The following is an 18,336-nucleotide window of genomic DNA, read 5'->3' on the forward strand; positions in this document are numbered from 1 at the left end:
AATGACACTTGTCCAACAATTAGACCTTCTAAAATTTTAAAATTTATTTTGGGAAAGCCGATTTGATTAGTTATTATTTTTTTAACGCTGAGTTATTATAACATTACATTTATGAGAAATATTACATATACGATTCGATAACCGACAATACTATATGCCTTATGAAGATCGACGCTTAATTGCATCTCCTATGAAGATCCATTCCTGACCATATTTACTTGCACCATGTTGAAGATTCCTTGTAAACATTTCTTCATTAATAAATCGTTTTTTCCGGGACTTGAAACCTGGATTTCCTGTAATCTGCAAAAAAGTTACATAGTCTGGGGTTCGAAGCCTTTAAACCTTAACTAATAGGCTATAGTGCTTCCACGATCGAGTTATTATTAATAAAGATTTATTGGAACCAGTACGTATGAACAATTTAAATATCGCTTTGGTTTAGTTTTGGTATTTTAGGTATCAGGTTGTTAGGATAAATGATTAAAGGATCCATCCATTTATTACCGAACTTATTTTTGGTAGTTTCGAATACATAGCCGCTGGGTGATTTTAGGTTAGAAGCTCATGTAGCTTAACATGATATATAGCCCGATCCATGCAGTCCAATATGATCTATCGATTTGGTCCAGTGTTGGCCTATCGATCATTGCCATAATATTTTGAGATTAATGCTTAAAGAGCGTATTAGACACAAAGTATTCAACATCAGTAGTTAAAAAGGATCTTAAACAATATATAAGATAGATTGGTCAATCTACTTATCACCAATTAGTTTTAGGTTGGAAGCCCATCTAACTTAACAACCGGTTGGAAACGAACTTCGGATAGTTTCGGATTCAGTTCGGTTCGGATAGTAAAACTAACAACAAAAAAACACCCAAAATTTTGGGCTCTCATTTGATTATGGTAACAAATAAGTTATTTCAGGTAATTTGGATAATTAAGGTTAAATATCTGGTATATTAGGTAAAATAATAAAAGAAAAAATTGCTAAAAGAGAACAAAAAAACAAGGTTGTTGTCCCCTTGGTATAAGCCCAACATAAAGTTGTCTCAATAGTATATTTTTTCTCATAATCCCAAAACCAACCCTATATTTAATCTAATTAAACATAATTTAAAAGTTAATTTGAATTAAAAAAAAAGTTAATGGAAAAAAGAAAAAAAACAGTTGAAAGGCAATCCAACAAAAAGAGGTATATATATGCATCATAGAGAACTAGAGAACAAGAGTTTGTGGAAAAAATCAAAAGAAAAACTATGGAAAAACCATAGATTGATGAAGAAGAGAAGAGAGAATTGTTTTTTTTTTTAATTTTTTTTCAAGTAAAATCGACCATAACACGTTTTAGGAAGTTAGAGTATTTCTAGGAGATTTTTAGAATATTTTCTTAACTGAAATTTCATTAATTTTTGCAAAAAAAAATTAGGTATTCTTATCCGTAGAAGGCGACTTCTAAAAGTTTAGAAGAATGATAAAAATTCTGAATACACTTTCTACTTTGAGTAGACGTAAGAGTACATTGTAGAAAACACATTCCCTGAAATTTAGAATACTTTATAAAAGTAGAAGATGCATTCAGAAGAAAAGTGGATACTTTTACGATTAGTAGAATGCACATTCCTCTTTTTTAGAAATTTAGTAAATAGTAAAATGGGTTTTCTAAAAGAAGTAGATGAACATGTTGATTTTAGAAATTGTTTTCTACTATACCATTTTCGTAGAAGACACATTCAACTTTTAGTAGAACGTATTTTAAAAATCTTATTTTACCAAGTTTTTGAACAAAAGAAAATTACCAGCTTGTGTATATGGATGTTTTATTAATTGTTTATATTTTTAATAATTTTTTGATTCACAAAATAATTTATTTCATTAGTTTTCAGAAATACAAAGGGTAAAAAGGAAAAAAAAATGGATAAAATTGATTTTATACCAAAGGGACAACAATCTGATTTTTTTGTTCTTTTTTGGCAATTTTCCCAATATAAAATAAGTAGGATTATTCTGATAAAAATCTTGGATATTTCAAATAAAAATATCAAGATACTTTCATATATTTTTGGTAGTTTGGATATTTTGTAATAATTTAGTTTTAAAAAATATTTTTTTATTAAATTATAAATATATATTTTGTTATGTTATATGAATATATAACTAATATTTTTATATATTCAGATACCAGTTTGGTTCTCGGTCCAGTTATTTCAGATACACAAATATAAAAACTATTTGAATATTTTGGTCTACCTCTAGTTTGGATCTTTGGTTCCGATATTTTTGTCCAAGCCTAAGGAACCACATATCATTGATTTGTGTAGGGCATTGGGAAATTAGGCCAAGTATACACAACTAAAACTACAATTTACTAACTAACCAAAACCTTCTCTTTCTCCTACTTTATCTTCCTATCTCTCTTTACCTTCTCAGCACAAATCTAAATCTCTTTTTTTTTATTGGTTATTTGGCAAATAAACCTTTCAAATTTTCGGTTACTTTATTATTTGTTTTTTTTGTTTAAATGTTGTTGGACTGACCGAACTATATTTCAATTCGTTTTAGGTATTACTTGTGTTCTAATCTGAACCAATTTCTATACAGATTTCAAATTCAATTTCAGAAAATTGGGTTTCTTTAGTGTATCTGATTGCTATTTGTTGAACTAATTGCTTGCCAAACCAAACCGAACTGAGAATCGGTCGGTTCTTAGCCACAAACCAGATACGAAACCAAAGCTAAAAAAGCTCGGTTCAATTGGTTTGGTTTACTTTGGTTGTCGCTAAATGCCCATGGCTATTCTCGTGTGCTACAAGAAATAAATTAGCTGTGGAAGCACCGTAGCCTATTGGTTAAGGTTTAAAGGCTTCTACACCCAAGTCTGGAGTTCGAATACCAGACTATGCAATTTATTGCAGATTACAGGAAATCCAGGTTTCAAGTCCCGGAGAGAGCGGTTTATTTAACAATTATGCAGACTACAAAGGAAAGGCTTGCAAGGGATCTTCAACATGGTGCAAGTAAATCTGGCCAGACGTGGATCTTCATAGGACGGCTCGGATGATGCAGTTAGGCGTAGGTCATCGTAAGGCAGGTAGTATTGTCGGTTGTTGAATCGTCTATGTAACATTTTTCATTAAGTTTTACGGCTGACATAAATCACCAAAATCAAATAGGCAGCATCGATTGTATAATGAAAAAATGGAATTAAGTTTCTATTCTCGATTTGTTTACTATTGACTCTCCATAAGTGATTTTATTTTCTACCTCTATAAAATTATGCTTTAGTTCTCGTCTTTGTTTTACTGATATGAGTTAAGTTTCCTTTTTAACTTCTTCTATGAATTCGGTGAATTACATAAGTGTCAAATTTATAAAAAAAAAGGACATCTGTAAAAATTAGTTTCACTCGAGATACATATCTAAGAATCAAAATTTTTAAAAAAATTCACCGGCAAACTATATTAACAGGTTAGTGTTCAAATCAGCTGTTATAGAATATAAATAAATATTCGAAATATAAATATCTGTCTACTATATATTCACCAGCTCGGTCTAAAATCATATAATTCTTGAAAAACAAAAAAAAAATACTAATTTTACCAGTTCGGATAATATTTGAATCCGAAGGGGCAATATATTCGAACCCGAATGGATATCCGAAGATAACCAAACTTAAATATACTTAATCCTATATTTCTAGTTTACTTTTCTTATTTTATTCAAAAAAATTATATTAATGATGCTTATTGCTCAAAATTAGATAATATACTTATAATTATGAAAAAAATCATTTGCTACTCACTTAAAGCACATATCAAGCTCGTGTTTTTTGCATTAACAAAAATTGCATCTAGAATTTCAAAACAATAACTAAATTTGTGTCTTTCTATTTTTAAAGTATTATCTCCAAACCTATTAATAGTTTAATCTTTTAAAAATTAGAAAACCAGTTAAGTTAAAATATATTTTAAATACAAAAAACTTAAACAATGAATACTTTATTTATTTTTTCTTCAAAATTTAAATATCTGAACCCGACTCAAAATATCCGAATAAAATACATGAACCCAACTCAATGTGTAGAAATACTCGAACGGGTTCTATACCTTTATACTGAAATACCCGATACGACCCCGAACGTGTGTCGGAATGCCCACCCCTATGATATATGATCATTTGTATCTGGCTTGAACAAAAAAACGTTAAACCATTGATCACAAAGTTTTCAATGTTAGACTTTCACCTTTTTTTTGTAATTTATAGCCGTTTTAAAAAATTCAAAAATATAACATATAAGAAAAAATCTAAACAGTTTTATTATGTGCTAAGTGTGATTTTTTATTTTCTTTTAATTGTATAAAATTAAACAAAAAAGAGAGAGGTTAGAAAAGTTGTTATCAAATATGTATTATTCATAATCATTAATTTTCATATATATGTAAACCATATTAGGTAATTCCGTAGCTTTTAATTAAGAAAATAAAAAATATTCTTTTTTATACAATTAATTAATTTGATAGTTAGTTTAATAAAAAAACATAGTACATGTTTATATGGACCAACTTATTTTTCTAACAATTCTAAAAATCATTCTTGTGATGACACGTGGCTACAAAAACATGTTGTAATGATCGAGGATTAATATATAGGGGATAACCCTAGATGATAACCTGCGCGCATGCGCGGAGGGAGTTTTTATAATAATGTTTATTTATTAAATAGTTTTAATATTTTACAACACTACAATATTTATCGATTATAAAATGACGAATATAAATGTTGGTCTCTTAAATATATCATCGTTGTTGAAGAGTTAACGTATTACATCTCATTTTAATTATTTCTAAGACTTCATATGCACAAAAAAAAAAAAATTTCGGTTGATACAAATCACCAAAACCAAACAAGCAACATCGATTATATAATGACGAAAGCGGATTAGGTTTCTGCTCTCAATTTGTTTACCATTGACTCTCCATAAATAAGTTCATTTTCTACCTCTATAATATTGTGCTTTTATTCTCGTCTTTGTTTTATTGATATGAGTTAAGTTTTTTTTTAACTTCTTCTATGAATTCGGTGAATTAAATAAGTGTCAATTTAAAAAAAAATGGACATCTGTAAAAATTAGTTTCACTCCAGATACATATCTAAGAATCAAAATTTAAAAAAAAAATCACCGGCAAACTATATTAGTAGATTAGTGTTCAAATCTAATATATCGAGATGTTATATAATATATAAATGCAGACTCGAAATATAAATATTTATCTAGTATATATTCACCAGTTTGGTCTAAAAATCATCTAATTCTAGAACAACAAAAAAAATTACTTATTTCACCAGTTCGGGTAATATCTGAATCCGAATGGATATACGAAGATAACCAAACTTAAGTATACTTAACCGTATATTTCTAGTTTACTTCTCTGATTTTATTCAAAATATTTATATTAATGATGCTTATTTCTCAAAGTTAGATAATATACATATAATTATGGACAAAATTATTTGCTACTACTTAAAATACATATCAAACTCTTGTTTCTTGCATTAACAAAAGTTGCATCTAAAATTTCAAAACAACAACTAAATAAGTGTCTTTCTATTTTTAAATTTTTATCTTCAAACCTATTAATAGTTTACTATTTTAAAAATTAGAAAACCAGATAAGTTAAAATATATTTTAAATACAAAAAACTTAAACAATGAATAATTTATTTATTTTTTCTTCAAAATTTAAATATCTGAACATGACCCAAAATATCTAAATCCGGACATAAAATACCCGAACCCGACTTGAAGTGTAGAAATACCCGAACGAGTTTATACATTTATACTGAAATACCCGATACGAACCCGAATATGTATCTGAATGCCCACCCCTACGATATTTGATCATCATTTTTATCTTGCTTGAACAAAAAAAAGAAACTTAAACCATTGATCACAAATTTTCAATGTGGGATTTTTACCATTTTTAGTAATTTATAGTCGTTTTAAAAAATTGAAAATATAATATATAAGAAAAAATCTAAATTTTTTTATTATATGTTTAATGTGATTGTTTAATTTCTTTTAATATTATAAAATCACTACAAGAAAACACAAGTTTTACGAGGGCAGTTTTCCTCGTTACTTCGTCGTAAAAGCAGTATTACGACGAATTAGCGAGGAAACCCGTTTCGTCGTTATACGTTTGTCGTAACGCATATATCCTCGCTAATTCGTCGTAAAGTAGCGAGGAAATAATTTCGTCGTAAAAGCGAAGGAGGATATTTCGTCGTAAAGACCACGTAAAGATTTCACGTAAGGACGTCGCTAAGTTTCCTCGTAAATACCACGAAAAACATTCCTCGTAAAACCCACGTAAACAAATACTCGTAAAATAAACGTAAATACCTTGACAGCTTTCCACGTAAAGAAAACATAAAAACCTTGATAGATTTCCACGTTATTTCCTTGTAAATGTTTCCTCGTAAAAACCACGTTAAGCTTCCACGTAAAGAAGCCGCAAAATTAGCTACGAATTTACTTCGTTTCATTATTTTATAGAAATATAAAAATTATAATTATAAATATAATTTAAATTATTTAAATTATTAATAAAATTAAAATTCTAAAAAAATCAAAACCAAAATATTTTATATATAAATAAGTTTTGAATTCATAATACAAGAACCGAAATTAAAAAGAACTAAGGGTGGTCGTTAATCGCCTCGTAGAATTCATCACTCCTCGCCTGAACATCCGCCTCGGCATGTGAGTCGTCGGTCGGTGACTGGCCTGGGATAGGATTTTGTTGTCGCATGGTCCTCAACAAAGTCGCCCATTCCGGATTTGTGGCCGCTACAACGTCCAAGAAGCCCTCGAGTCCACCCATACGAGATCGCAGCTGAGTAGACTCTCTACGCAGCTCTTCGGACTCCCTACGCAGCTGAGAGACTTCATCATCCCGTCGCTGAACATAAGACGATGTCGCTCTCGGAACATCGTTGACGGAACCAATCCCCAACGTCCGTCCCTTTTTTTTAGGGACAACCTTAAAAACAAAAAATAAATTTTGTTAGTAAAAATTTAAAGTTAAATTAAATGAATATTTAAGAAAATTAAAATTTTAGAAAATTTACCTCCTCGTAAAGCTTATCCACTTCAGGTGTGGATAAGGTGACGGGTAATCCATCGGTGGACTGTTGGGTCAGCTGGGTCTGGCGTTCTTCAACCCGAGCAGCCAAATCGTTGTAGATTTGCTCGGACTTGCCATCTATAAATCGGCCCGCCTTGTTCTTGTGGGTCCTCTCGTAAAGTTGCATAAGAGACGGGAATTCTCCCGTCTCTTTGGCCTAAAAAAACATTTAAGAAAGTTGTTAATTAGAATATATATAAAAATATACTAAAAATTTAATATAATTAAATTTTTAATTACCATTTCCAAACGGACACCGGCGTGGGGTTTTTGGCCCGTAGTGTGAAGCATCGGCCCGTTCCCGTGCTCATCGACTGTGTTACGGGAGTTAGAGCAAGACTGGGCGATTCTAATGGAATCAGGAAGACGCCAATATCGGATGAGGCCATCCCAGACATCCGTGGTGAGCTCAGCGGGTTTGCCACGCTCATACCCCTTCACGATCCAGTCACCCTTCCAGTTGGAGACCGTGTCCAACAAGCGAACTTTCGCCTTCGCGACAAACTTCTTCCTCACCCTCTCAGTGATCCCCAAGGCCCAATTATATTTTTGCTGTTGGAAAAAATAATTTATAATTAGTTTTTCAGAAAAAATATATATATAAATAATAAAAAAATTTAAAGATATATATTTAATTAATAGAACTTACAGCGTAAATTTTGAACCACGTCTTTCTGACGTAGTGGGGCGTCGTTTTCCAGTTCGGATGTGGCATGGAGAAGTAACCTTTTATCGTGTCGGTTACGTCCGATGCAAGACATCCGTCAATCCCCCACCTGAAAAATACAAATTTAAAATATAAATTATTTTTTAAAGTTATAAAAGAATTTAAAAAGAATAAAAAAATAATGAAACATACCATAAAGTTCCGTCCGGTCGGTCGGGGTCGATGACTGGTAAACCTTCTCTGCCTGGCAGACGGAGAATGTCCTCTACGGTGTACTGCGAGTAAGGAGCACTCGGAGGCACCATCAAATCGGGATGAATCTCGGCCGCGGGCATCGGAGGTGCCGGCATCGTAGGAGGCACAGGAGGAGGAGCCATCTGGGGAGGCACGTGAGGAACCGATGGTGCACTAGAAGAAGGAGATCCAATGACTCTCTGAGTGTACTGAGTCTCGGGGACAGTCTCCTGACCCGAAGAACCGGGAGCTGAAGAAGACGACGGGTCTAAACGACTACCCGGCTCACCGAACATCTCTCTGTAATGGGCAGTAAGTCTACCTTTTCGAACCTGAGAAAAAAATTTAATTTTTTAAATTTTCGTGAACAATATACTTCCCAACATTATCCACCTAATCAACACTAAATAACATAAGATCCGTAAACCTATCTAAATTCCCTATACTAACCACCTAATCTATCCTAAACTAATCAAACTAGAGAGGAATTAGAGAGACTTACCATTGCTACGAATTAGGGAGGAAGTGGAGAGGAAGTGGAGAGGAAAGACGGAGCGAGCTCGCTCGGGATATATATAAGATTACTTGTCCTCGTAATTTCCTCGTAAACTTACGAGGAATTACAGAGGCCCGCGTTTTCATTTACGACGAAATAGCGACGAAATACAAAGGCCCGCGTTTTCGTTAACGACGTTTTTACGACGAAATGGGTTACGTGGAATTAACGAGTTAACCAGTTACGAGGAATTAGCGAGCCTTTATTTTCTATAAATACCCACAACTTTCCTTCTCAAACCACACACACAAACTCACAAAACACACCCTATCTCAAATCACACTCCTCACCAAAATACTTTTCAAATTAGAAATATTTGAAAAAAAAAAAAGAAAAGAAGATATTAGAATTTATGTGGGTGAGACTTAAGTCTCGCCACATATAATTCCAGTATCTTTCTTTTTTTCTTTTTTTCTAGTTTTTATACTATGAGGAAGTAGCTAGTCCGCTTTTCACCAAATTAGAAAATATTTGGAAAAAAAAAAGAAGAGAAGATATTAGAATTTATGTGGGCGAGACTTAAGTATTATAATTCTGGAAGTCTTGCCACATGTAAATCTGGTGTCTCTCTTCTTTTCCTTTTTTTTCTAGTTTTTAATTCTACGAGGTTTTTACGACGATTTCTGTTACGAGGTGTTTACGACGAAATCATCCTACGTGGAATTAAAGAGTGCCTCCTTCGTCATTTACTTTACGTGGTATTTACGTCAATTTACCTTACGAGGTCTTTACGACGATTCCGTCCTACGTGGAATTAACGGGTTTCGCTTTCTTTATTTTTTTTTACTTTCGTCGTTATTTCCACGTAAGCTAACGAGTTCTTTACGACGATTCTGTCCTACGTGGAATAAACGAGGATTACGTCGTACATTCGACGTCAAATTACGAGGAATTAACGAGCAGTACGTTTAAATCCCTAAAATCCGAAACCCCAAACCCCAAAACCCCATATTCCTTATCTTCTACTTCATATATTCCAAACCCCATCTTTATTTCCATTCCAAACCACAATTCCCACATTTACTTATTTATAAAACAAACTCCCACAATTTCTTATTCATAAAACAAACTCCCACATTACCTTATTCATAAAACAAACTCTCACATTACCTTATTCATAAAACAAACTACACAAAATCAAATACATCAATCGGATACATCGACATTCTCGTCATCACTAGAAATATCATCATTTTCATTAAACTCGTCTTCTACAGCTTCGTCTGTGGCATCATCGGTAAGATCTTCGTATTCGTGATTATGCGGATCAATGAGAAGGATGTCATCAACTTCTTGTTCAGGTTCCTCGACTTCATTTATCTGTTCTTCTTGCAATGGTGGTTCTTCTCCACTGATGATTCGTCCTCGAGGTGTAACTTTGATCACTGCTAACCAATTTATACCCGAATCTCTCATCCGAGGGTATGGAAGGAAGCTAACTTGGTCTGCTTGTGAAGCTAAGATGAAAGGCTCGAATTTGTTGTACCGACGTCCACCGTTGACATCAACTACACCAAATTTGTTAGACCGAACACCTCTGTTGACGACGGGGTCGAACCATTCACATTTGAAGATGACGCATTTCAGCTTCAGTATCCCTGGAAATTCGACTTCAATAATCTCCGTCAAGATCCCGTAGAAATCTGTTTCCCCTTTCACACATATTCCATAGTTACTGGTCGCCCGCTGTCTACCATACTCATATGTGTGAAAAGTGTAGCCTCGTGTGAAATACATCTGTGATGTGGTGACCTTTACAAGTGGAGATTGAATTACTTCGTGTAACCACTTAGGATAATCTGCATCGTCGTCATAATCAACCTGCAAAAATAAAGAGAACATTAAAATACAAATCATGTATGAAAAAATAGTTTGAGTTATAATACCTGATTCCGCAACCACTTAATGAAGTGCTGATCTTTCCTTTTGTCTACGTCACTTGTGGATATACCAGGAAATGTTTCTTCGACTTGAGAAACAAATAGGCTGTAAAATTAATCACATTTCATAGGAATGAATCTCTTGCAATTATATAATTAATTATATGTGTTTTGAAGTGTCCATATATGTTACCTTTCAAAATAACGCATCAATGGATCCTCGCAATTGAGTAGAATATAGGTGTGTGCACTATGAGCGTCTTGTTCACTCGACCACCAAACCTCTTTAGACTTCCCACCGAGTCGTCCAATCTGGCTAAAGATGTCTGGAACACCAGCAACTGCATATGTTGGCGCAACTCCACCATCATCATATCTTCTTGGAGCTCTTCTACGGGTACGTACTTTTGACGCAAAGTAGTACGATGTGAAGTGAGAAACTTCTTCCGTCAAACTTCCAGCAATTATAGAACCTTCAACTTTGGCGAGGTTCTTTGCTTTTCCCTTCAAATATTTCATGGCTCGCTCATACTGATACATCCATCCGTAATGTACAGGTCCACGAAGCAATGCTTCATATGGGAGGTGGACAGCTAGATGCTCCATGACGTCAAAAAATCCAGGAGGAAATATCTTCTCCAAGTTGCACAATAAGATGGGAATGTTCTCCTGAAGCTGTTCTACAACTTCTTCTTTAAGAGTGCGTGTGCTCAGATCCCTGAAAAATGCTCCAATGCCTTTTATATTCCAAAAACAATTAAACACATTGTTAGTCGTATATTATTTTGCAAACTAGACCGTTATAAAATTATTGTGATATAAAACACTACGAACCTGCAAGTGCTTCATGTACGTTTGTTGGAAGTAGCTCCGCAAATGCAAAGGGCAGTAGTCGTTGCATAAAGACATGACAATCATGACTCTTCATCCCAGAGAACTTTTGACCCTTTTCAACACATCTAGAGAGATTTGAAACATACCCATCGGGGAACTTCACTTCTGATGCCACCCAGTTGAACAACACCGACTTTTTTTCTGAAGACAGTCTGAATATCGGAACGGGAACTTGTCCATTGCTTTTAATATGTAACTCGCTTCTTGAGCAAATATCCGGCAAGTCCAACCTCGATTTTATGTTGTCTTTTGTCTTCCCTGGGACATTCAATATTGTATTCATGATGTTCTCAAAGAAATTCTTCTCTATATGCATCACATCGAGGTTGTGGCGCAGAAGAAGATCCTTCCAATATGGCAACTCCCAAAATATACTCTTCTTGTGCCAGTTGTGATGAACACCGTAAGAATCAGGCATATTACGAGGGACATGCCAATTACCACCCCAACGAACTGTTTCGTTAGCTCCGTAGTAGTCGATTTGTGCTTCAATTTGTTCTCCAGTTAGATATGGTGGAGGAGTGTCTCTCACAACCCTTTTGTGCCTAAACAAATTCTTGTTTCTTCGGTAAGGATGGCCAATGGGAAGAAATCGACGATGACAATCAAACCAACTTGTCTTCCTACCATTCTTCAGTTGAAACGCATCTGTCGTTCCATTACAATATGGACAAGCTAATCTCCCATGTGTAGTCCATCCAGACAACATCCCATATGCAGGAAAGTCACTTATGGTCCACAAAAGCATAGCTCGCATCGTAAAATTCGTCTTCGTTGAACAGTCATACGTCCTCACCCCTGTTGACCACAAATCCTTCAACTCTTTTATCAGTGGTTGTAGGAAAACATCCAGGGACCTTTTTGGATGGTTCGGACCAGGTATCAATATCGTCAAGAATAGCAACTCCCGTTGCATGCACATCTCCGGTGGCAGGTTGTATGGCGTAAGAAAGACTGGCCACAATGAATATTGTCTCCCTGACATTCCGAACGGACTAAATCCATCTGTGCATAATCCGAGATACACATTCCGGCTATTGCTAGCAAAATCCGGATGTACTTTGTTGAAATGTTTCCAGGCTCTTGCATCTGATGGATGAGTCATCTCACCATCCGTCTGAGTATGCTCGGCATGCCATCTCATCTTTGCAGCAGTCTGCTCTGATTGATACAATCTTTTCAATCTGTCTGTAATTGGTAGGTACCACATCCTTTGGTACGGTACCCTATTACGTCCCCGTCCTTGCGGCTTGAATCGTGGCTTCTTGCAGAATCGACATACTTCTAGCTTCTCATCATCTCCCCAATAGATCATGCAGTTGTCGATGCAGACATCTATCATCTCCGAAGGCAACCCAAGACTATAAACTAATTTCTGAATCTCATAATAAGAATCAGCAGACACATTGTCTTCCGGCAAATACTCTTTAAACAAGTCCGCCCATTCGTTCATGCAACTTTCAGGTAGATTGTGATCAGTTTTAATATTCATCATTCTAGCAGCCAACGACAATTTAGAGAGACCTTCTCTACAACCACTGTAAAGTGGTTGATTCGCCGCGTTTAACATTCCGTAAAACTTTTTTGCATCTATATTAGGTTCTTCATCTTCATCATGAGCTACGAATGCATCAGCTACCATATCATGAACCCTATCATAATCTACCATCTCCTCCTGATGGTAACTATGTTCATTATGCAAATGATGATTAACCGGTTCTTCCTGAAAATTGCTATTACTACTACTAGCTTCATTCTGATCATAATTATAACCTTCCCCATGTTGAAACCAGATATAGTAATTTGGCGTGAAACCTCTATTTATTAAATGCTTCCAAACATTTTCACGGTTTGCCAATTTCGAATTGTTGCATTTCCGACAAGGACAGAACATCTTACCACTTTCTTGGGCGAGCGGTGTTGAATCTGCTTGGTGCATAAATGTCTCCAGCCCCGCAAGGTATTCTTTCGTCACTCTCCCGTTAGCATCTCTATGCATATACATCCAATTCCGCAACTCGTAAATAGTCCCAGAGCCAGCCATTTTTTTTTCTTTCACGTTTTTTGTTGTTGGTGTGTTTAAAATGATGTTCAACATCCATATTTATAGAAAATTTCGAATCTGGTAGTTGTAATTTTACTATGAAATTACGACGAAAATTAATTGTATGGCCAAAAAAAAACGTGAGCCACCTACCAAGTTGGTGGATTCAAAATTTCCTCGTTAAGTACACGTAAAATATTTCGTCGTAAAGCACTCGCGAAATTTATGTGGCTTTTACGAGGAAAAACTATTTCCTCGTAAAAGCCACGTCAATTTACATCGTCTTTACGACGAATATGTTTTGTCGTTACCTTACGACGAAATAACGATGCTTTTCTTTCTCCACGTACTTTCCTCGCAAAATCAATGTTTTTTTACGAGGATTATTTTTCCTCGTTAAACTTCCTCGTTAAAATTACGTTTTCTTGTAGTGAATTAAACAAAAAAAAAAAAAGAGAAAGGTTTTTTAATGCTGATTTATTATGGCATTTCAATTATGAGAAAGATTTCAGAGACGATTTGACAACCGACAATACTACCTGCTTCATGAGGTTCTACGTCTAATTACATCACCTGAGCCGTCCTATGAAAATCCACGCCTGATTGGATTTAGTTGCACCATATTGAAGATTCATTGTAAGTCTTTCTTCCATAGTCTGTAGTAATAAATCGCTCTCTCCGGGAGTTGAAACGTGGATTTCCTGTAATCTGCAATAAATTACATAGTATGGGATTCGAACCCTAGACCTGGATGTAGAAGCCTTTAAACCTTAACCAGGGCTACAGTGTTTCCACAAAAAAAAGAGAGAAAGGTTAGAAAAATTATTATCAAATATGTATTATTCATAATCATTAATTATCATATATATGTTAATCATATTAGGTAATTCCATAGCTTTTATTTAAAGAAATAAAAAATATTATTTTGTACACCACTAATTAATTTGGTAGTTAGTTTAATTAAAAGCATAGTATATGTTTATGTGGACCAACTTATTTTTCTAACAATTCTAAAAATCATTCTCGTTATGACACGTGGCTACGAAAACATGTTGTAATACTCCATGATTAATATATAGGGGATATGTATAGTTGTAGTTTGCTATAATGTTCTTATCATATTTCTTTTCCTTGAAGACTTTTAACTCTTAAACAAAAATTACAAAAGACCTGTTCGTTTGTTGACTAGCAATAACGATTGAACCAACGACTAATCGTAGTGACCAATCACAGTGACCCATTGATCATAATTTTAAATCGCTAAATTTTATAGCCGCGGATTTAAAATCGTCACAAAATTTTCAGCTACAGATTTAAAATACTTATTGAGAGTAAACAATTTCACTGTGTAATGCGACTACATTCTAAATCTCGGTTGTGAAACCTTTATGCCCTTCTCTAGCATTGAATGCTGAGCTTGCATATTACCGAGCAGCGGCTTCAATTTAGGATTTTGGAAGCATACATACTTTAGTTTTTTTAAAGTATAATATAACATGGATTTGTATCGGTTGAGCTTCCCATATGCTGAAACATGTTATAATTAAAAGTAGAAACAATAAAGACAATAACTTGAACAAAGAGACGAAGACAACTCGCTATTTCATTTCTCGAAACTTTAAGTTCACGAATTATACAAGCAGGGACGAAGCCAGAATTTTTTTTCAAAAGGTGCACATCTGTTAAAAAATAAAATATATGCTTACACGAGTTCGAACTCGCAACATCGTGGGTGCACAATAGCACTACAACCGTCTCTCCTAGCTTGTTTTTGTATAATTTCACATTCTAAATACATAATATCAACAAAATTACGGATGCACGTGCCCACTCTCTTCATGCACTGGCTTCGCCACTGTATACAAATAGTATGTTTATATAGTAGATGATCAAAACCCTAAGAGCATCTCCAATCCCACTCTATTTTTCATTCTAAAATAGAGTTTAGAGTAAAAAATGCTCTAATAGTACTTTATTTCTCACTCTATAATAGAGTGAAAAATAGGTTTACTTCAAATATAGAATAATTTTTTTTTTTTTTATCATTCTATTTTTTACTCTAAAATAGAATATTATTAGAATAAATTCAAACTCTATTATAGAATTACTCTATTTTAGAATAAAAAAATAGAGTAAACCATTGAAGATGGTCTAAGTAACATGACTTCTCAAACTTTAGTTCACACGCACACACTTGATCCAAGAACGTCAAAATTTTTGTGGAGCGTGGGAGTATGAGCTGTCTCGTACGAGCATTGCTTTTCTGCATTGGATGCTCTGTTTCTTGTCTCATCTGCAGAAATCTCCATTAACTCTTCTTCAGTTGTAATGGGCTTTTTGTCTTGCTGCATGCCCAAGTCTGAATCTGTCTTGAGTCCACTTTAGGCTTGTTGTCAATACTCATTGGTTTTTGTCTTTAGACAGATTTTAATGTTGTGATTTGCTGACATTCCCCCTTAAAATTTTTGTGGGTGGTGACTGATCCACACCAAGTTTGAAACTAAGCTCGACAAACGGCTAAATTGGAAAGGACTTTGTAAATATATCAGCCAACTGATAGGCAGAATAAACATGATGAACAATCAAAGCTCCAAGCGCAACTCTTTCTCAAAAATAGTGGAAACCAACATCAAAATGATTAGAGCTTTTATGGAGTTCAGGATTTGCTGACAAATAAATGGCAGAGAGGTTGTCAGAATAAGATTTTAGAGGAGATGTTTGAGAAAGACCGATATCACTGAGACGATAACCAAGTCAAGTGAGTTCTGCTGTAGTCTCTGATAATTTTATATACTTCGCTTATGTTGAACTACGAGACATTGTATCATGTTTTTTAGCTGACCAAGAGATGATATTCGAACCAACGAATATATAGAAACCCCAGTAGAGCTTCTTGTCTCTTTGCAATTTGCCAAATCACTATGACAATAGGCTTGGATTGTGAAATCAGTGTGAAGTGAAAAAGATACCAAAGTTAGTTGTACCTCAAAGATAACATAAAATGCGCTTCAGAAGATTAAAATCAGAAACCCCTGTAGAATGCATCTTCTGGCAATGTCCAGCCTTGTGAGGGTGAGATATTGATGCTTGCCGGCTAAACTTTGAAAGTAAGTTGGATATGAGAAGAGTACTTCTTAATCAGGAACCAGATGGAGTTGAAGTGGCATAGGACTGGGCATGGATGTACACTCATACATCCCATCAATAAATAGAAGATCCTTAGTGTATTTTCCTGATTAAGAAAGAGTCCAGACTCATGAAAAGTTTCTTGAATTTCCAAAAAATAATGCAGACGCCCTTTATTTTCATCTTGAACTGATTATTCAGAGCCTCAAAGAACTTAGAGATAAGAGCCTTGTTGTTTCTTGTCAGATCATATCATTTACATATATGAGCAGTAGACTGATGTTGTCATCCTGATGATAAATAAAGAGAAGGATCCAATTTTCTGCAGAAAAATATGAAGGCCAGCAAGTAATCACTGAATTTGTTGAACCATTAGAAGATTGCTTGAGTCCATTATATAGCTTTGTTTATCTTGCATACATAGACTGGATTGTCTTTATCAATGAATCCTCGAGGCTGATGCATGTAGACAGTCTCTGTGAACTCACCATGAAGAAAATCAGTGTAACATCCAACTGCTTTATATCCCACTGAAAAGAAATAGCAATATCAAGAACCAATATTACTGTGGCTGTTTAACAACAGGGCTATAGGTTTCCATGTAGTTAATGCCCTCTTCATGATCAATAACCATTTGCTACCAGACGTGCTTTTAGATTTTTCAATGTCCCACCAACATTTAAATTGGTTGGTTGTACCCAACCATTTACAACCAATAATATTCATATTAGGTTGATAAGGTACCAAGGTAAACATGTCTGTTTCTTTGAAGGAATCAATCACTTTTTTTCATTTATGCTGTCCAACTAGGGTGTTTGAGAGAAGCACTCACTGTCTTTGGTGCAAGTGGAGTAGATTGGATTGTAAGAAGAGCATAGCGCTTGTAGCTGGTGGAGAACCTACAACTGAAGAGTATGTGAGCCGAAATAAAGTTGCTATCATCAGAGACACTTTGATCTACATTCAAGATAATCTACATTCAAGCTGATTATCATTTAGGCAAGTAGCTTGTGTGTATTCTTTTTTCCTTGATTGGTTGTTTTCCAATCAAGGTTTTTAATGAGGCCACAAGTTGCTTCTCTTACCTCCTAGATGATTGATCTCGGTGTGTCCACATGAAGACCTTATGATATATATTTTTATCTAAGTTTTTGAGTCAAACATTAGTCTTGCTTGAGGACAAGCAAAATGATAAGTCTGGGGGAGTTGATATACCATGAATTTGACCCATTTTCATCCATGATATATAAGTGTTTTACTATCTATATACTATATATTATATCCTATTAGGTATGTTTTCAGGTTCAGAAGTATCTTGAAGTAAAGTGATGATTATGGAGCATTTAGGAGCTTAAAAGAGATTTCATCCGAACTGACCATCAGAGGTCGATACGAAGAAGAAGAAATCGATCGATGTACATCATTTACCATCGATCGATGTCGAGACGTGGAACGCACGACTTGGTTCCAGCCGACTTTAAACCCAAGGCTTTACCAAATTACAAGATTACCCCTGACGAGTTTTTAACCTAATAGTTATATACTTGCCTAAGTGTTAGGAGGCAAGGGAGAGTTTTTTAGAGAGTTTCAGCCACCATTGTATTCTTACTTTCAGAGGAGAGAAGATCATAGAGAGATTTGTGATTGGAACTCCATTGATTCATCTATTCTACTCTATGCAGTTTTTATCTATATTTTGTATTATGAATTGCTTAGCTATGTCTGAGTAATTTACTTGTTAGATTC

The 18,336-nt window shown here is 34.6% G+C and overlaps 1 long non-coding RNA gene across 1 annotated transcript; it reads left to right on the forward strand.

Annotated features, from left to right (window-relative positions):
• Nucleotides 1-195: 195 nt before the first annotated feature.
• On the forward strand, nucleotides 196-18,234 carry LOC117132089. Its single transcript, XR_004455581.1, has 2 exons — nucleotides 196-4,384; nucleotides 14,277-18,234. It is a non-coding gene; the product is annotated as an uncharacterized LOC117132089 (long non-coding RNA).
• Nucleotides 18,235-18,336: the final 102 nt, after the last annotated feature.

Source organism: Brassica rapa, chromosome A02 (assembly GCF_000309985.2).
Source record: "Brassica rapa cultivar Chiifu-401-42 chromosome A02, CAAS_Brap_v3.01, whole genome shotgun sequence".
NCBI lineage: Eukaryota > Viridiplantae > Streptophyta > Magnoliopsida > Brassicales > Brassicaceae > Brassica > Brassica rapa.